This window comes from Natator depressus, chromosome 1 (assembly GCF_965152275.1).
Source record: "Natator depressus isolate rNatDep1 chromosome 1, rNatDep2.hap1, whole genome shotgun sequence".
Lineage (NCBI taxonomy): Eukaryota > Metazoa > Chordata > Testudines > Cheloniidae > Natator > Natator depressus.
Window position 1 is genome coordinate 169,799,728 of NC_134234.1, and position 21,608 is coordinate 169,821,335.

A 21,608-nucleotide genomic window follows, 5' to 3' on the forward strand; every position below is an offset into this window, starting at 1 on the left:
TGACACTTGTGCTCCGGTGTCCCTCCACGCGGTGACCTTCTTCCCTCCCACACTCACAGTTTCCCTCCGCTCCAAGGGTATCTGGGAGGTATCGGGGCCTGTGGACCTCTGGTGTGATTCCGGTGCAATGAACTGTAATCTGTTGGGGTTCTTGGGGCAGTTGGCCTTTACATGCCCCAGCTCGTTACATTTAAAACATCATCCAGCTGACGGGTCACTGGGGCGAGGAGGGTTGCTGGAGAACGGGGTGGTGGGACGATAAGGGGTCTGGAGGGTTCTTTGGGAGGTAGGTGGGGCTTTGGGCGGCCCCCGGTAATAGGGTAGGGTCTGGGGTTGTCCCTTCTGGTCTCCGCTCCAACTGCGACCAGTTTTCTTCTTCTCTGCCACCTCCACCCATCTGGCTCCAATCTCTCCTGCCTCGATTACAGTTTTGGGCTTCCCATCTAGGATGTATCTTTCTATTTCTTCAGGAACACCCTCTAAGAATTGTTCCATTTGCATTAGGAAGGGCACATCTACTGGAGATTCAACACTTGCTCCTGATATCCAGGCATCCCAATGTTTCACAATGTGGTAGACATGTCGGGTAAATGACACGTCTGGTTTCCACCTTAGGGCTCTGAACCTCCGACGAGAATGCTCGGGTGTTATCCCCATTCTGACTCTCGCCTTGGATTTAAACAGTTCATACTCACTCATGTGTTCTCTAGGCATTTCAGCCGCCACCTCAGCTAAGGGTCCACTGAGCTGTGGCCTCAGCTCTACCATGTATTGTTCGGTAGAGATGCTGTACCCAAGGCAGGCCCTTTCGAAGTTTTCTAAGAAGGCCTCAGTATCATCACCTGCCTTGTAGGTGGGGAACTTTCTGGGATGGGAAGTGGTACCTGGAGAAGGATTGCTAGGGTTTGTTGGTATATTCTGCTGAGCCTTTATCTTCTCCACCTCCTCCACATGCTTCCTCTCTTTTTCCTTCTCCTCCTCCACATGCTTCCTTGCCTCCATTTCCCTCTTGTGGGCAGCCTCCTGTACCTCCTTCTCCAGCCGCATGAGTTCTATCTGTTTTTCATGTTCCCTTTGTTTTTCCTGAGCCTGAAATTTGGCTAATTCCAGCTGTAGTCGAGCCGCGGATTTTGTCATTCTAACCTCTCTGTTTTTAACTAACTTTACACCCGAGGTTTAGAAATAAACAAACAAAACTTGGCTGTAAAATTTTGCTGTGCTGGAATAGAATACCTATTCTCTGATAGTGATTGTCAGCCTACAGAAAAAGACAATTCCCTTGTCTCTGCTCTGGGCCCAAATCAAAGCAAAAAACCTCAGCTACTTGGAAACCTGCTTACCCAGCCCAAAGAAAAAGCAAATGGGTAGAACACACCCCCCCTATTTACTTTTAGGGAAAAAAAACTCTGGGTTGGAAGACTGTGAATTTCCCTGCAGGAGTTAAGTACCCTGCCTCCAGGCAAAGAAAACCTGCAATTCACAAAGATAATCCCCTTTTGTCTCTGCTTGGCCACAAAGCAGAGAAAAAACAAGCTGCTTTCAGTTTCAGCTGGTTTTTGGACTTCCTTTCCAAAGGGAAAAAAAATTTCCTATTTAAAATCTGTATTTCTAGTTGAAAAAATCTCAACTGGATCTCAAAATGATTTCAGGTTAATCCCACCACTCTGCCACCATGTCAAGGTTCCTCCCCCACTCTCAACTCTAGGGTACAGATGTGGGGACCTGCATGAAAAACCTCCTAAGCTTATCTTTACCAGCTTAGGTCAAAACTTCCCCAAGGTACAATATATTCCACCCTTTGTCCTTGGATTGGCCGCTACCACCACCAAACAAATACTGGTTACTGGGGAAGAGCTGTTTGGACACATCTTTCCCCCCAAAATACTTCCCAAAACCTTGCACCCCACTTTCTGGACAAGGTTTGGTAAAAAGCCTCACCAATTTGCCTAGGTGACTACAGACCCAGACCCTTGGATCCTAAGAACAATGAACAATCCTCCCAACACTTGCATCCCCCCTTTCCTGGGAAATGTTGGATAAAAAGCCTCACCAATTTGCATAGGTGACCACAGACCCAAACCCTTGGATCTGAGAACAATGAAAAAGCATTCAGTTTTCTTACAAGAAGACTTTTAATAAAAATAGAAGTAATTAGAAATAAGAAATCCCCCCTGTAAAATCAGGATGGTAGATACCTTACAGGGTAATTAGATTCAAAACATAGAGAACCCCTCTAGGCAAAACCTTAAGTTACAAAAAAGATACACAGACAGAAATAGTTATTCTATTCAGCACAATTCTTTTCTCAGCCATTTAAAGAAATCATAATCTAACACGTACCTAGCTAGATTACTTACTAAAAGTTCTAAGACTCCATTCCTGGTCTAACCCCAGCAAAGACAGAATATAGACAGACACACAGACCCTTTGTTTCTCTCCCTCCTCCCAGCTTTTGAAAGTATCTTGTCTCCTCATTGGTCATTTTGGTCAGGTGCCAGCGAGGTTACCTTTAGCTTCTTAACCCTTTACAGGTGAGAGGAGATTTCCTCTGGCCAGGAGGGATTTTAAAGGGGTTTACCCTTCCCTTTATATTTATGACAGCCTTATTCTCAGACATTTCCTCCTGTCAACTCACTGCCTTCCATCCTGTGCTCTGCCCACTCTTCTTCCTAGGTAGGTCCCTTTTCCCATCCGTACCTTCATGTGCTCTCTTTGTTGTAATCATGTTTGCTCTTCATCTAATTTAGGACACAATCCTGTAAAATACTGAGCCCCCCTTGCAAGGGGCTGAATGCTCCTACTATTGGTGGTAGGTCAGGGAGCTCAGCTTCTTGTTGGATCAGACCCTTATATTGTGACCTCTTTAAGGTAGAGGCTTTGGGTAAAAATTTGGAAGACTTTGGGCCTCGAATCCCATTGATTTTCATTCCAACTCCGGTGCAGATCCACAGCTGGTGTAAATTGTCAGACAATGGAGCTGTGACAATTTACACCAGCTGAAGATCTGCCCCTTAACCTCCTAAGTGCCAAAGTCATTTTTAAAATGGAACTTAGGTTTCTAAATCATGTGGGTTTTTGAAAAAAATTACACTTTTTCCTTTTCAATTATTATAAAACACCAAGCAAATATAAGGCATATTGTATATATTAAATAAACCATCACCCTCAATAAAACACAGCACTGTTTAACACAGTGTAAATACTAGGCCACCCCCACCATGCCCACCAGCACACACTTTTGCCGATGTTAATGCATCACCCAATTTCTTACTTCTGGAAATGTGATACTGAAGACCATACTGGTTTGTTATGCAGAAAGAAGCCGCACATACTGTGGACTTAAAGGAAAGAGGCATCAGAGTCATGGGGGTACTGGCAAGCCTCAACCAACAGATGTGCGTCTGATGTAGAGCTGTCTCGGGGACAATAGGCAACATAAGGATAAACTGAGGGAGATGTGGATTAACATATAAATATATAATGTTCTGAGTGGTGTGAAGTGACCCAGGAGAGAGAATGGCAGAATATTTTATTTAAAAGGAGCATATGATCAGCATGGTTGATCAGAAAATTAAGCTGCTGGGAATAATGGCTGAAATCCTAGTGCTGCTGGCCATGTTAACACATTGTTCCTGGTGTCAATGGGAACATGTCCAGGTCTTGATCCTCCCTCGTATTTGCTCCATGGAAAGAGGTAAAATGGCTCAAATCAAAGACATCTGCTAGAATCACAGAGTACCTTGTTTACTAAATCCAGCAAGAGGAAAAGCCTGCAGTAGCTCAGCTGTTCTCTTGCTGATGTAATTGGGAAATTATATTGGATTTCATGGGACACAAAGAAAACAAAAACAGCATGAAACATCAAAATGGAAAGCCCCCAATAAGAGCTGAGGTCAGGACATTTGTTTTATTTTTCTACAAAATAGAGCACAAATAGGGGAAGCAAACAGAAAAACTCTAATTTCAATTTTAAAAAAATCTATGGCATATGTATGTTTCTACCTAAAACAAGTATATGTTTTTCATTGTTAGCTCCTAGAAACACTCTTGAGAAAGCATGAAAACAGTGAATATGATTAAATGGTGAGCATTGTCTCTTCGATTAAGAATGAAATATATTGTTTTCTTTGTATTGCTGCTTTAGGATGTATTCTGCCATACCAGAAATGCATGAATAGGGTTCTATGGTTTTACAGGTTACTTCTTTACTTGTCTTTTCACATCATGCGCATAAGACAACCAGAACACAATCAGGCCTGGTCTACGCTAGAAACTTTGGCTGATATAGCTATGCCAGTTAGAGGTATACATATATTTGACGTTGGTCTAAACATATAGGAATACCAGCATAAAGGAGCTTTTGACTGGATAGCTTATTTCACTCACTAACTAGTATAAGGTACACCACCAAAACAGCTTTTTTCTTTGGTGCTAATATAAGCTGTATCTACACGAGGGGAGTTGCTAGTATAGGACATGTTTCCTTCATTGAGAGCTGGCCTTAGTGACATTTCCTATCATATAGTCCGATGCCGTTACAATCGACAGAGTGTAGGCTCCCTATATATTTTCTCATCTAATTATTCGGCCCAATTAAAAATGTCTCAGCTAACTTGCCAACTGTTATTTTTCTTTTTATCTCACATATAGCACCGCCGCTGCTTTTTCAAGTGTCTCAGAGTTCCCTAATTCCCTTCTTCTGATCTCACTTGTCACCCTTGTGCCAAGAAATAGCAGATGTTGAAACCTCACAGGTCAGCTTTGCATTGGAGGAGAATCAGGATCTAGTTCTACACTTAGTGCCACTTGTTTATTTTATCCTATATATAGTCCTGGAACTGTGAGGATCACAGAAAACGCACAGGCATTCCCATCTTCCAGCATCCGTTCCCAGGAGCTCCTCTGATATCACTTAACCAGAGTAAAGTCTTGAAAGAGAGAGCTAATGCTCCTACTGATTGTCTGAGCTCCCCACATTGAAACTGTATCAAAAAAAAAAAAAAACCCACCGCATTTCTTCCAAGACTAACAACTTACTTGCACTCTAAGAAAACACCACTATATAAAACAATGCCATCTGATAGCTCTTGCTGTAACACAATGTAAAGTTCCCCCATTTGCCACACCATTTTTATTATGTATATAAGCTTTATTTTAATTTCTTAATTTGCTGTCTACTGTTATGACAATAACTTCAGAAAGTGCTGTACAAAAATTATTAAAACCATACACAGCTTAAACCTCAAACAGTCCAGCCCTTCAAAAACTTCCCTGGCTGGCGACATCCAATTAATCATAAAGAACAAAAAGCAAATCAGTACAGCAACAAAATAATTATCATCCTAGAGCCTGCCTGAGGGGGGCGGGGGATGGAGGAGGAGGGGAAGAAACCTGAAGTTCACTAATTTTAGGCTCTGATGGAGATCACAGAAGAAGTTCCAACAAGGAGGAAGGTCTTCAACTGAGAACACTCAAACCCAACCTCAGAAAGCAGAGCATCAACCACAGCCCTTCAAGAGACAATCAGACCTCAAGTTTCAGAGCAACATATAAGGAAGAAGGCAGTCTCTTAAATCTATGGGTCCCAGACCATCCTTTCTTTTTTATTTTAATACATAAGAGAATGCATAGCTAATACTCTGTGGACAGTTGCCATCTATTCAAGTCAGAGTAGCAAAAATAATTAAGGCCAAAACAGCAACACATTCTCCACCCTATCACTATACATAAATCACCAGAATTGGAAAAGGTGCAAAAAAGGGCAACAAAAATTATTAAGGGTATGGAACAGCTTCCCTATGAGGAGAGATTAATAAGACTGGGACTTTTCAGTTTAGAAAACAGATGACTAAGGGGGGATACGATATAGGTCTATAACATCATGTCTGGTGTGGAGAAAGTATACAAGGAAGTGTTATTTACTCCTTCCCATAACACAAGAACTATGGATCACCAAATGAAATTGATAGTCAGCAGGTTTAAGACGAACAAAAGGAAGTATTTCTTCACACAATGCACAGTCAACCTGTGGAACTCTTTGCCAGAGGATGTTGTGAAGGCCAGGACTATAACAGGGTTCAAAAAAGAACTAGTTAAATTCATGGAGGAGAGTTCCATCAATGGCTATTAGCCAGGATGGTCAATGATAGTGTCCGTAGCCTCTGTTTGCCAGGAGCTGGGAATGGGTGACCAGGGATGGATCACTTGATGATTACCTGTTGTGTTCATTCCCTCTGGGGCTCCTGGCATTGGCCACTGTTGGAAGTCAGGACACTGGCTAGATAGAACTTTGTTTTGACTCAGTATGGACATTCTTATGTCCACACCCCCACTAAACATGAGTGAGTGGTGTTGTGATATGTTGCAATGTCACTCACTCAAATTTGGCTCACCTGCTTCTCCATTGTGACAGAGGGGCAGCTGGACCAAACTTGAATAGCACTGTGACCCTACATGCCAGATCACACCACCACTCACTTACACTGAGGTGGCCAGGCAAAATCAGAGCAAGTGGCAGTCAGGCCAAATCTGAGCAGGTGGCATTGCAACAGAGTTGCAGCACCACTCAGGTCTGGCCCAGCCAAAAAGTGGTCAGGTAATGTCCTGGGTGCCCCCTGCCAGTTCTGTGCCTTATGCACCCAGTCCTTACTACACTGAACTCTCATGGACTTCAATGAGAATTTGCCTGAATAAAGACAAAGCAAAAACTGGAAAGGATTTCAGGATTTGCATCACTGTGTGTTTCTCATTGAAAAACCTTTTCAGTATTGTTATATTATCAAATGCTGTCTGGTTCTCCTTTACCAGTAATAGATCAAACAATAACATCTTCCATGAGACTCTCAAAGCATTAATATACTATGGCTCCTCACACTCCTATAAGAGATTGGGGGGCATGGCAGGGACCCATGTTCCTGTTTGTCCATCACCTAGCACAGTGGGGTCTAGGTCCATGACTGCGGCTCCTATGTAGCACCACCATACAAATAAATAATAATGTCTTTAAGTAATATTGTTTCTATACGAGAGATGCAGAACTGAAGCACAGATGGTAACATTTTCAAAAGTGCCTAAGTAAAAAGAAAGCTTCAGTTTCATTGACTTTCAAATGTCTACGGGATTCTGACTCCTAAGTGAGGTAGGTGCTTTTGAAAATTTGACCAGGAGAAGTTAAATTCTCCCCACCCGCACTCTCCATGGAGAGTCATCAGGTCTCATGCAAGTTGGATGTTTCTTGTTTCTTTCAATACCTGTACACGTCTGCACAAAGGCCACATGTGATTTGGCCTTAAACTACATTGGCTGCAAGTGAAAGGATTTTGCCCTGCATGGAAAAGGCACATTATGCGTTGTTATTATTTGTTTGTTTGGGGTTCTGTGGGATGCATTATAGTTCATACAACACCACCTTTATTTTCCCCCTAGGTATTTATGGAAATAATTGTGTTTAAGTTACATAGAAACTATATGGAATAAACAATGTGATCAATCTTCAGGAGTGTAGGGGAGAAGGCATATGGCAGACATAGTTTTGGGATTAAATTAGGAGAGAGTTTTTGCTGTTGATTTTACAAATAGCTAGCTGGCTCAGAAGATTTATACAGCCTTTCACTGCTGCAGACCATGGTCTGAATCTGACGTGTGTGTGTGTGAGAAATAAAAAGAGAGGCACCATCTGATGTCTGCTTGAAAGGCTCAGAGCATGATTAGCTGGGGAAGGAAGAGTTCCAAGTCAGGTTGCATTGGCAGAGTTAGGTTCAGTGTCTGCTTGGACTACACTTGGATGTTGCCTTCAGCCTCTCAGTTTCAACATTAAGTACTTTTCGGAACTGGGACACTAAACGAACGTAGTCCCATTGACTTTAATGAGACTAAAGGCTTAAAGTTAGGTATGTGCGTAAGTATTTTGCTGAATTGGGGACTTAAAGATTATGCCGCAGAGTCAGGAAGGCACGCCCACTCAGAGTGCTGAAGCACATATTTAAGTCCCTAAGCACTTGTTTCAAGTTATGTGCTTAAAATCAGTCCTAAATAGAGCCCTTTAGGGCTCAATTCAGGAGAGCATTTAAGCACATGCTTAAATTTAAGTATGAGTTGATGTGCTTTGCTGAATTGGGCTTAAATTATCTATAATATTAAATTAACAAGCCAGTCCCCAGCCAGTAGAACACACATGACAAGCCTTTTTTTTTTCTTTTTCCTGAGATTTAGGTCACAAAATATACATACTGTAGTCATAATATTAAAAAAAAAATCCCTAAACTTTCTGATTACTAATAGAAGAGGAATTTGATTAGCATATTGGCATAAAAGGAAAGCCCTTAAAGTTGCTATGAAGGTGTTCATAAAAAAGATGAAAATGAAAACATAGAAGGACAATAAATGTTATTACCAGGATGAACTACTTTAATGGAGATGAAAGTCACATGAAAGTTACTGAAAATATGTAGAAGCGGAGCAGTAAGGAAAAGGAAGATCTATTTACAGAGAGTGTTGAAAAAACAAAAGGGTGTTTTCTGTGAAGTGTTCTTGATTTGGGGACCTGCTCCCACCTCGGTCTGCCAGAGATCAGATTTGTGAATGTTCAGGCTTCCCTGAATGTTCAGGCAAAGTCCATCTTTATTCCTTTGTTGTTCAGAGTGCTGAGGCCAGAAGTGGCTATATTTTGGGGGGGAAGGAGACTGGGGTATCAGGCTTTTCATTATGTTATGATTTTTAATTTGGGGGTAGGTGCCCAGAGCACTGGATTGGCCCCTATATGTATATTTTTTGAAACATGGATAAATAACTATGAAATCACAGTTTGAAATCAGCAGGGAGAGGGAATGAAAATATTACTTTGGAGAGAGAGTTACACAATCAAAATGATAAGACATGAACGCTCAAGAGAACAAAAATAAAAGATAATCTCTCTCTCTCATGCTGGGTCTCATACAGCCTTATTTACTGCTGCAGTGACACAAGCTAATTATACAGTTATCAAGAGATAACATGGCACCAATAGCGCTTGTCACCCCACGCTGGGTAATTACCATAGTTTCTAATAAAATTACTGCAAGGGGGCCCCAACCTCTCCAACACTGAAGTCCACATTGCCTACTTGCCAGGAGAGTAAGGGCAGTACCTCATCTTCATATTAATGCACTTACACTTTTAAAGAAAAAAAAAACACACACACAGTTTGCTTGTTCTGGTATCTCTCGAATGAATACAAATTGCTTGTTTGAGTTCAACAATAAACATCTGCAATTACACCTTGTCTTATCCTTAGATTGTCAGCACTCTGGGACAGAAACTGTCTCTTTGTTCTGTTTTTTAAGTGCCTAGCACAACGGGACCCTGGTCTGTGACTGGAGCTCTTAGATTCTACTGCAACACGAATAATAAATTATAATATTAATTCGTGCAAGGCTAACACCTAGATATGTCTACCCCCAGAATCTTAGTCTAATTAAGAACAAGTGCAAGAAAAACAGTTATTAAAACATGCTTCTGCATAGACCAGATCTTACCTTATGGTTCAACTCATTTTAAGGACAGGGATCATGTGCAAAACTGAAAGATAGTTTTTGATTGGTGTGGGTCCAACTCTAATTGTACACATTTGGTTTTTAAAATTCTTTAAACCTAGGCAGACACTTAAATTGTACGGTTACATTTTGATTAATCAAAATATTTTTCACCAAAGTAGTAGTTGAGAGAGGCAGCAGAACACGTCTAGAACAAATTCACGTCTGTTTCATCTTGCCAAGACATTGTGCAATCATCTTTAGAAGGGATTTTAGTAGACTAGACTGTTTACACTACATAACTTGTCACCCCTAATCATCCTTCCTCAGTTTGACACTAATGTATCCTACAAGGACAGCCAGAAGTTGTGTAAAAATAAATATTTTTGGCAAAGGGCTGGGGATGTCAAAAATCTTGTACGTGATTCAAGGTGACTGTGTCAAATAATGTACTTTAGCCATGGTAGAATCACAAATTGATGTACAAGACAAATATTTTGTCAAATTCTCCCTAACATTCCTAGCTCCTCTTCCTTGTCTGTTTTCAAGAATGAATTTCAGGCAGCTTCAATTCTCTATTGTTTGAAAGCAAAACAAACAAATATCGATTTACTCATTAATTGCATCATTTTCCACTAATGCCCCATAAGCTAGGAGAGAGACAGGATGGGAGAGGTAATATCTTTTATTGGACTAACTTCTGTTGCTGAAAGAGACAAGCTTATCTTTTTTTCATATCTGGGACCAACATGGCTGCAACAATACTGACAACCATAAGCTAGAACAGGGATCGGCAATGTTTGGCACACTGCCCGCCAGATTAAGCCCCCTGGCGGGATGGGCCGGTTTGTTCACCTGCCGCATCCTCAGGTTCAGCTAGTCGCGGCTCCCACTGGCCATGGTTGGCCTCTCCAGCCCAATGGGGGCTGCGGGAAGCAGAAGCCAGCACATCCCTCCACCCACGCTGATTCCTGCAGCCCCCATTGGCCTGCAGCGACGAACCACAGCCAGTGGGAGCTGTGATCAGCCGAACCTGCAGATGCAGCAAATAAACAAACGAGCCCGGCCAGCCAGGGGGCTTACCCTGGTGGGTCGTGTGCCAAAGGTTGCCAATCCCTGAGCTAGAAGTGGGTCAACAAAACAGAGGGGAAGGGATAATGACAAAGAATTCCAGGGGCAAAAAAATGATCGTCCCACATCTCAGGTTGGGAACACAAGAAAGGAGTTCAGAAATTGTGTGACACATAATATTTCTTGTTAACTTATTATAATGCCTAGAGTTCCCAATCTGAATTCAGCTCTCACTGTTTTAAGTACAGTGCAAATTTGCTCTTAAAGCTTAAATTTGATTGTAAGATCAAGGCAAAATAAATGGTCTTAAACAATAGGGCAGAGAAGGGTCAGGGAAAGTGAGGGTAATAGAGATAAGAACATATAGTTACAGAGTTACCTAGTGCACAACTGAGTCAGGCAAGCATCGTGGCTCCGTCTGTCAAAACTAAGTATATACTATAGGAAACAAAACATGTTTATTAGGCTACCGATTCAACTGAACAACTCTCTGCAAGAGTCAGTTCTCAACGTTTTTGGATGTTTTTCTAAAATGTATATTCTAGGCATTATTTTGGGGAAGCTTTATAGCTTGTGTTATACAGGAGGTCAGATGAGATGATCACAGTGGTCCCATCTGGCTTTGAAATCTGTGAATCATAGTAAAAATATGGAAGAGCTGAGAGCTTGAAGGTCAAAGAGGCCAAATCTACACTACAGACTAGGAGTATGATTTGCTTGCTCACGTACACATACTAGTTCTAGATGTCATTGAAGAACTATTGGCATGTTTCACCCAGCTCTAATGCAATATGGCTCATATGTCCAGTCAGTACTATCAATCCTGCTAAAACAGTGAGCATCAAATATCTGTGACTTGTTTGCAAGCATTTTGTTACATACCAAGAATTATTAGCATAAATCATTAGGTCAATATTCCTGATCAAAACTATTTAAGAAAATGCTTATCACTTTGTAATCAATTCACAAACAGAAATAGGCACAAATAAAGTATTCCATACAAATTAGTCACCAAGCTCTAGTCTAAGAACATATGGTATGATGTTAGTTTTTCATCTTCCTGGTATGTGTGCGCCCTGCAATCTGTCTCTGGAGACACTTTCAATTTGATATATTAAAGTAACAAGGCACCTTCATTTACCACATAAGTGGAGAATGGACTTTAAGTAGTCATATGGCTGGATGTGCTTATTTTCATGATGATGAGTTTATTGTAAGGTTTTCTTTTTCTAAAGCTTATTATTGGTTAATCTGAAGCCACCAGAAAAACAAAAGGATAAAGCGTCATTCATAATGTATTCATGTATTTTGGTAATATTTAAAGTTAAATTAAAAAAAAAAAACAGAAGAACAAACTCTGATTGACAGTAGAATTCCTCTATCTGCACTACAGACCTCTCTTGAATATTCTGCATGTAGAACAAGAGCTAACTAAGGTGCACAGATATTTAATGGGGACTGGAGAGGAGAACTTTCCCATTAGATAGGAAACTGAGCTGCCAGTACAATATGAATGGTCATTTAATTTTTCCTAATATTGCAGCTTAAAAGAGAGTCCCATGTTTCAAAATTATAATGCTTATAATTTAGTGGAAGTGACACTATACTTACCTATTGACTTGGGGCTGTTAATCAGGATTAGATTGTGCCCTGCAAACTGCTAGGTGCCCAAGTTTGGAGGAGGGCACAAGAAGCCTTCTTGCTTGGGCCTTGTGCAGCAGCAAGTAACAATTGCATTGTCAGTGTTCCATGGAGCATAGAAGCTGCATCCTCTGGGATGCAAATCCCAAACAAGATGAGGAAGAGGGTGGCTTATGTCACCCACATACACACAGGCCAGAGTTGACTGAGTGTGCAAAGAACAATACGCTTTGCTCATTGAAATGGGTGTAGCAGTAGCTGAATTCTACTGTACACCATGACCTTTCTTCCCAAGCTCCCCCTTGGGTGGTACTGAACTACGCTTTGAGGTTCAACAGGGAGAGGACTAGAATCCAGATCTTTGGGGTGCAGGATGGCCAAAGTCTCCAAATCCACTACCCAGCAGCCATGGCAGGGCCACATGGATTATCACATAGACCCTGTGGAGCTAAGCACCATAGGAAGTACTACCTTGTAAGGATGGACTGATGGCTTCTCTCATGGCCCTGACTGGTCCAGGCATCCTATTTAAGAATAGGAGCAGTTCCAGGAAGTGTCTGTGCTAGGAGGTGTACTCCCTGCCAGCTGTAGCTATGGACCTGCCTATCATCTCACTCTTGGACTCTCAGCCCTGGCTTGGAACCTTGAACTCCAATTCTGATCCTGACCCCTGGCTTCAGAACATGGAATCTGAAATTGGCTTTGATATTGGAACTCCAACTTTGGCTTTTGACACTGGTTTTTACTACTTGGGCTCTGACTTTGACCCTGGGCTTTAGGGTGACTCTGGCTACAGACCCTGGTTTTGCCCCTTGAGTCCTGTCTCTGTTCCTGCCCCCCAGATATCAGTACTAGAATCCTGACCCTGACCTCAAACTTAGGCTGTCTGTCTTGGACTCTGACCCTGGTTCTGACTCCTGACCAAGGCCATTGGCTGTGACCACTAGGCATGACTGCTCAAGCCTCTGTCATGACACACACTGTATCAAATAAGAGGATGTGTCTTAAGGGTACAAACGAACCCTACACTTTATGTAACCGTGTGGAATGATTCAGCACCAAAGTAAGTTGACAAGGAGAAGGGGTAAATTGATTAAATTAAAGAGCAGTCAATTTAGAACAGATATCTACAATACCATTCCATGCTGTATAAAACACAAAATGAAGAATTACATAGGAGTAGGATTAACTCTAAAAAGAGCCAGCAAGAGAACGTGAAAACTGCCTTCTCCAAACGAAACTAGACAGAAAATTTGGGCAAGCCATAGTTGGCCTGATTTGAAAATGTCCTTAGCACTGCTGATGTATCTGACTTAATGTAACTACCCATCAGGAATTCAATCAGTTACACTATGATCATCCTGTCTTCTATTATCTGCACCAACGCTTAGGTCTGATCTATGCTTAAAACTGAGGTCAACCTAATTACAGCATTCCATCCAGGAGTGTGAAAAATCAACACCCCTGAGTGCTGTAGTTATGCCAATGTAACCTCCAGTGAGTAGATGCAGCTAGATCAATGGTAGAATGCTTTCACCAACCTAGCTACAGTCATTTGGGGAGGTGGGGCGCCTATGCTGATGGGGAAAAAAAAAACCCTTCAGTCACTGCAGGCTGTGTCTAGACTTATATTATGGCCTTCTGCCAGCATAGCTACAACTCCATAGCTATGGTACTTGTCATAAATATAAAGGGAAGGGTAAACCGCTTTAAAATCCCTCCTGGCCAGAGGAAATCTCCTCTCACCTGTAAAGGGTTAAGAAGCTAAAGGTAACCTCGCTGGCACCTGACCAAAATGACCAATGAGGAGACAAGATACTTTCAAAAGCTGGGAGGAGGGAGAGAAACAAAGGGTCTGTGTGTCTGTCTATATTCTGTCTTTGCCGGGGATAGACCAGGAATGAAGCCTTAGAACTTTTAGTAAGTAATCTAGCTAGGTACGTGTTAGATTATGATTTCTTTAAATGGCTGAGAAAAGAATTGTGCTGAATAGAATAACTATTTCTGTCTGTGTATCTTTTTTGTAACTTAAGGTTTTTGCCTAGAGGGGTTCTCTATGTTTTGAATCTAATTACCCTGTAAGGTATTTACCATCCTGATTTTACAGGGGGGATTTTTTTTTTTATTTCTATTTACTTCTACTTCTATTAAAAGTCTTTTTGTAAGAAAACTGAATGCTTTTTCATTGTTCTCAGATCCAAGGGTTTGGGTCTGTGGTCACCTATGCAAATTGGTGAGGCTTTTTATCCAACATTTCCCTGGAAAGGGGGGGGTGCAAGTGTTGGGAGGATTATTCATCGTTCTTAAGATCCAAGGGTCTGGGTCTGTAGTCACCTAGGCAAATTGGTGAGGCTTTTTACCAAACCTTGTCCAGGAAGTGGGGTGCAAGGTTTTGGGAAGTATTTTGGGGGGAAAGACGTGTCCAAACAGCTCTTCCCCAGTAACCAGTATTTGTTTGGTGGTGGTAGCGGCCAATCCAAGGACAAAAGGGTGGAATATTTTGTACCTTGGGGAAGTTTTGACCTAAGCTGGTAAAGATAAGCTTAGGAGGTTTTTCATGCAGGTCCCCACATCTGTACCCTAGAGTTCAGAGTGGGGGAGGAACCTTGACAGTACTATAGTCCCCATAGTGTAGACACAGCCTTCGTTCTTGATCTGTCCTGAACAAAAATCAGGACAGCTGATTATGCTGCCAGTGGCAATTAGTCCAGCAGGGTATGGCCCAGTGGAGAATCTTATGATCAGTAGATATGTTAGCAACCAATAAAATCTATTCAAAACCAGTAAGAAACTATTAAATGAAATCAGTAACAATAAAAAGGCAAACAAAAGATTATCTGAACAAAACATCAAACAAAAGCCTATTTCAAAATAATTCTAATGAAAAAGCGCACACATACTCTAAATTAGAAGCGCATAATTTAAATCTGCCTGGAAGCAGCTGGAACTTGCCCTCTGGCTATTTGCTCTAGTATTCATTATATGTGGCTAATTCCTATTTAATTCCCAAAACAAGTCTGTATTATGCCTCAGCCTGGTATACAATGCATGATATTGCAGCAATGCAGAACTATTTTTAAAAGAATGTGTAACCGAAACACAAGGGTTGGTTATGGCAAAGGATAGGGGGATTTTTATTTCTATCTACAAGGACTGTTCCACTGACACCAATGTAACATCATTGAGTTCAGAGGAGTTATTCCTTATTTACAGTGGTGTAACTAAGAATAAATTAGGCAAGATATTTTAGTAACTCAGGATAGCCCACCCATTATACACCATGGACAAGGATTCACTGACCTCTTTGTCCCACAACATTCTTGGAGGCTCACACAAAACCTAGGTATCAGAGTAAACTCTGCCTAATTACCCATCTCCCTCCACATATGGGGCAGAAGAACTGCTGTCTTTCCAGCTATCCATTGGTGAAGAAAACCCAGTTTGGCATTCCTGAATATAAAGCTGATTTTGCTCTGCATTTCTCCCTCTTCACTCTTTCAGTGGAATAAAAGCTTAAAATAAACAGCTCTTTTTTAACCTTACCTGCACATTTCTCCTAGGGTTGCCAACTTTGTATTCACAGAAAACTGAACACCCTTGTCCTGCCCCTGCCCCGTCCCTCCTCTGAGGCCCCTGCCCCACCCCTTATCCAAGGCCCTGCCCTCCGCTCACTCCACACACACCCCACTCTCCCCGATCTCACTCACTTGCTCATTTTCACCAGGCTGGCTCAGAGGGTGGGTGAGGGCCCCAGCTGGGGGTGTGCACTGTGGGGTGGGGCCAGATTTGGGGTGCACGACGGGGCTCCAGGCTGAGGGGGTGGAGCTGAGGGGTTCAGCGTATGGGAGGGGGCTCTGGGCTGAGGCAAGGGGTTGGGTTGTGGGAGGGGGTATGGGCTCTGAGCTGGGGATGTGGGTTCTGGGGTGGGGCCAGAAATGAAGGGTTCAGGATGTAGGAGTGGGCTCCGGGATGGGGCAGGGGTTTGGGGTGCAGGGTAGTGAGGGCTCCGTCTTGCGGTACAGGCTCTGGTTTGGGGCCAGGGTTGAGGGATTTGGGCGCAGGAGGGCTGGGAGGGGGATCAGGGCTGGGGCAGGGGGTTGGGTTGTGGGAGGGGGTATGGGCTCTGAGCTGGGGATGTGGGTTCTGGGGTGGGGCCAGAAATGAAGGGTTCAGGATGTGGGAGTGGGCTCCGGGATGGGGCAGGGGTTTGGGGTGCAGGGTAGTGAGGGCTCCGTCTTGCGGTACAGGCTCTGGTTTGGGGCCAGGGTTGAGGGATTTGGGCGCAGGAGGGCTGGGAGGGGGATCAGGGCTGGGGCAGGGGGTTGGGATGTGGTGGGGGGGTTAGGACTCTGGCTGGGGGTGTGGGCTCTGGGGTACAGGAGGGTACTCTGTCTTGGGACTGAGGAACTTGGACAGCAGGAGGGGGATTATGGCTGTGCCCGGGGGTTGGGGTGTGGGTGGGTGAGGGCCCTGGCTGGGGGTGCAGGCTCTGGGGTAAGGCTGGGCATGAGGGGTGTGGGGTGCAGGACGGTGCTCTGGGCTGGGATTGAGGGGTTTGAGGGTGGGAGGGGAATCAGGGCTGGGGCAGGGGGGGTTAGGGTGTGTGTGGGGGGGTTGGGGTGCAGGCTCCGGACGGTGCTTACCTTAAGCAGCTCCCAGAAACAGTGGCATGTCCCCCCTCTGGCTGCTACCTAGAGGCACGGCCAGGAGGTTCTGCACGCTGCCACATCCTCAGGTGCCGCCCCTGCAGCTCCCATTTGGCCACAGTTTCCAGCCAATGGGAGCTGCAGAGTGGTGCTTGGGGCGGAGGCAGCACACTGAGCCCCCTGGCTGAGTCCCAAACCCTAACAGCCAGAGGGGGGAATATGCTGCTGGTTCTGGGAGCTGCGCAGAGCCACATCAGGCAAGCCCCATTGCACTGCCAACTGGACCTTTAAAGGCCTGGTCGGTGGTGCTGACCAGAGCCGCCAGGGTCCCTTTTCAACCCGGCATTCCGGTCAAAAAAAGGATGCCTGGCAACCCTAATTTCCCCAGAAAATGCCAGGAGCTAAACTAGGTCAAAGAAAGCAGATGGGTATAGAGTTCTAAGTTTTCTCCCATGTGTTCTATTAAAGGTGTTGGTGTTCTGTTAACATGCTACCATACCCAGTGGAACCCACTGAAAACATGAAGGGGATTTTTGTTTCTACTTCCATGTCCCATGTTTAGAAGAAAACTGGAAACCATCTATGGTATAAAGTTGTATTGAATTTGAGAGATATGGACCAAGAGTTTCCAAAACGACTAGTGACAATTATTGAATATCCAGCTTAAGACATCTAATTTTCAGAGAGCTGGCAACTAAACCTATTCAGAAAATGGGATGTTTTTCCATGGAAAATTTTTGCATTTTTTTGACAAAAAAATACAAACACTGATTTAAAAAAATTGCCACGAATTTTGATTTTTCCAACAAAATATTGATTTTTTTAAAAATGAAAGCAGACACTTTCTGCCAATATTTTTCTTTGGTTAAAAACCCATTTTTATGTTGAAAAAAAAATTCAGCAAAAATGCTATATCAGCCCTACTGAGTACTCTTGCTCTGAAAATTAGGACCCTTCTAGGTATCACAAGTTGGACAACCAAACACTACAGCACCCAAAGTTGCTAGTCACTATTGAAAATCTTGGCCATGGAACTTGAGCTTACTCAGCAGTTTAAGAGTTAATCAGTCAAGAAAAAAATATTTAAACTGTCTCTTCTTCCAGCAACTTGGATGTGACTTGGAATAAATCAACCTGATTAGTAAACAAAGCCACATAGTGTGTAGTTGATATGAATTGCATAAAATGATGTATTGTTAATCCTCCGATTGCATTAGTTCTGTCATAACAAATGACAATTTTTAATTATTCACCCAGAAAAATATGGAGAAGATTTCAGTTTCATAAGCACTGGAAGTTTTGAAAGTTCTACCACAGATCAAAAAGTTTTAGAACATCAAAAAGTTTTAGAATATTCAAGAAAAATGTTTAAGAAATTAGTAATTTCTCCTCTATCTCACATTTAAATGGATCATAAACCTTAATATTTTCTCAATTATCTTAAATTATAGAATGCATAACCATAGTATTAAAAATAACTTTTCATTCTGACCTGTTAAGAAAAAAGTTAAGATATTTATGATGCTAAACAGAAATCAGCAGTGTCCAAATAAAAATTGGATTGTTGACTGACTGTTTTAATAGAGGTGAAAGAAAGATCCGTTTATCATCTGTCTCATGAATAGCATTTACCAACATAACTATTAACACTAACCAGCATAGGACAGGAATTATTCAGTAGTGAATCAGGCCCCATTTTTACAAGCCAAAAAGCTAATGTACATCTTAACCATCTCAACCATCTTGTAATATTGGTTAGCATAATTCCCTTGCATTTGTGGATTTTCTAGGTTTAAGGCTTTTGATTTCAAGAAAGCACTTAACACATGCTTTAATTTAAGAACATGTACTGATGACATAAATGGTATTCAGTTCATGCTTATGTATTTTGCTGAACAGCAACATGGAGCTATGTGGGTTTTTGGGGAGGAGTTCATCCATGGACCAGTCCACACAAGAGATCCACTTCCTGGACACTATAGTGCTAATAAGCGGTGGTCACATAAACACCACCCTATACCAGAAACCTACTCACCGCTATACTTACCTACATGCCTCCAGCTTTCATCCAGGCCACACCACACGATCCATTGTCTACAGCCAAGCTCTAAGATACAACCACATTTGTTCCAACCCCTCAGACAGAGAAACACCTACAAGATCTCTATCAAGCATTCTTACAACTACAATACCCACCTGCTGAAGTGAAGAAATAGACTGACAGAGCCAGAAGAATAACCCGAAGTCACCTACTACAGGATAGGCCCAACAAAGAAAGTTACAGAACACCACTAGCCGTCACCTTCAGCTGCCAACTAAAACCTCTCCAACGCATCATCAAGGATCTCCAACCTATCCTGAAGGATGATCCCTCACTCTCACAGAACTTGGGAGACAGGCCAGTCCTTGCTTACAGACAGGCCCCCAACCTGAAGCAAATACTCACCAGCAACCACATAACAAAAACACTAACCCAGGAACCTATCCTTGCAACAAAGCCTATTGCAAACTCTGTCCACATATCTATTCAGGGGACACCATCATAGGGCCTAATCACATCAGCCACACTACCAGAGGCTCATTCACCTGCACATCTACCAATGTGATATATGCCATCATGTGCGAGCAATGCCCCTCTGCCATGTACATTGGTCAAATTAGACAGTCTCTACGTAAAAGAATAAATGGACACAAATCAGACGTCAAGAATTATAAAATTCAAAAACCAGTCAGAGAACACTTCAATCTCCCTGGTCACTCGATTACAGACCTAAAAGTCGCAATATTACAACATAATAACTTCAAAAACAGACTCCAACGAGAGACTGCTGAATTGGAATTAATTTGCAAACTGGACACCATTAAATTAGGCTTGAATAAAGACTGGGAGTGGATGGATCATTACACAAAGTAAAACTATTTCCCCACGCTTATTTTTCCCCAACCTACTGTTACTCTCACCTTCTTGTCAACTCTTGGAAATGGGTCATCCTGATTATAACTACAATTTTTTTTTCTCCTACTGATAATAGCTCACCTTATCTGATCACTCTCGTTATAGTGTGTATGATAACACCCATTGTTTCATGTTCTCTCTGAGTGTATATATCTTCTTACTGTATTTTCCACTACATGCATCCGATGAAGTGGGTTTTAGCCCACTAAAGCTTATGCTCAAATACATTTGCTAGTCTCTAAGGTGCCACAAGTACTCCTGTTCTTTTTGCTGATACAGATTAGCATGGCTACCACTCTGAAATCTTTAAAGCTTGCTCCCTGTGCCCTGCAACAAGTGGATGAATAAAAACATAATGTCCTGGTCCTCACAGGTTTTCTGTACATACATGCAGATATTAACAAATTAATAGAAACCACTATGTGCTCATGAACAAGTTGCAACAGAAATTTTCAACAATTCGCAAAAGATTTGTCAGATAAAGTATTTCTTGCCACTTGTTTTCCCAACTCTAGTAAGGAAAAAAAACATGCCCAATTTTAGAGTGTAAATAAAATATATATGAAAATATAACAACATTTGCAGAATGTTTCTTTGTCTACATATTTAAGAATCAGCAGAGTGCAAAGGAAGACCCAAAATTTCAAGAAAAGCCATCATTCTACACATTCAAATTCCTAGCTATGCAAGGTTTTCCCACACAGCTGTTTTGCACATGCACACTACTCGAGGATAACAGTTTCATCACAGTGGGCACCTCCACTGAAACCAGTGGAGTTACAGCAGTGATGAATTTGACCCATTAGCCAGAACTATCATATGGTGTTTGATCTACATTCAGATCCTGTCTTTTTTTTTTTTTTTAAACTATGACATTTTAAATATACTTTACTGAACTCTTTAGGGACGTGTAGATTCAGTCATCTTTCAAGATCCTTCTACTTTCACATTTATAGTTACAGACCTGGAAACTCTACAAGTCAATAGCAGGCTTGTGTGGGGAGATCAGAATATCTAGTACCTGTAGACCTCAAACGAAGTCTGGGCTTCATGGTGCTAGGTGCCATATATACACCATAGTAAATGAAAGTCCCTGGCCCAATCTACATAGACAAGTTGGGAGGAAGGAATTGATCTTTTTCCATTGTACAGATGGGGAACTGAGACACAAAGCAATTAAATGTCTTACCCTACATCACACAAAATGTCTGTGTCAGAGTTGGGAATGGAACCTAGCTATTCTGAGACCCAGTACACTGCTTTAGTCAAAAGGACATCTTTCCTGTCATCTTACAATGATGATGAATTACAAAATAGGCTCAGATAACGCTGTGCCATAGGCTGGCTGGGGTAAACATGTGACCTTGAGGGTAAACAGAAACTTCAGGGGAATTTAAATTGTTTATCTATAAAGCTGGTTTTATTTTCTATAACTTGAGTCAATCCAGCAAAGCAGTGCAATAGTTCCTCACCTGTAGCATTTAAATTGCATTAGCATAAAGAAGCTCTAGATTTAGGTTTGAAAAGAACTGATTTGAATTAAGAATTATGTACCTCAGGACACACACACACACACACACACACACACACACACACACCAAATAGAGCCTTTCAGGGCACCGGCTTAGGGTGTGAGAGGTAATAGGATGCAAAGCTTTTTGCTTCCAGGTCACTGTTCTTTATACAGTCAACAACAAGTGAATGTTGGTGCCTGGCAGTTGGCCAACCTATGTGAAATGAGTTGGTGGTTAACTAGGAACTGGACCAAGGAAAGTGTCAGCATCA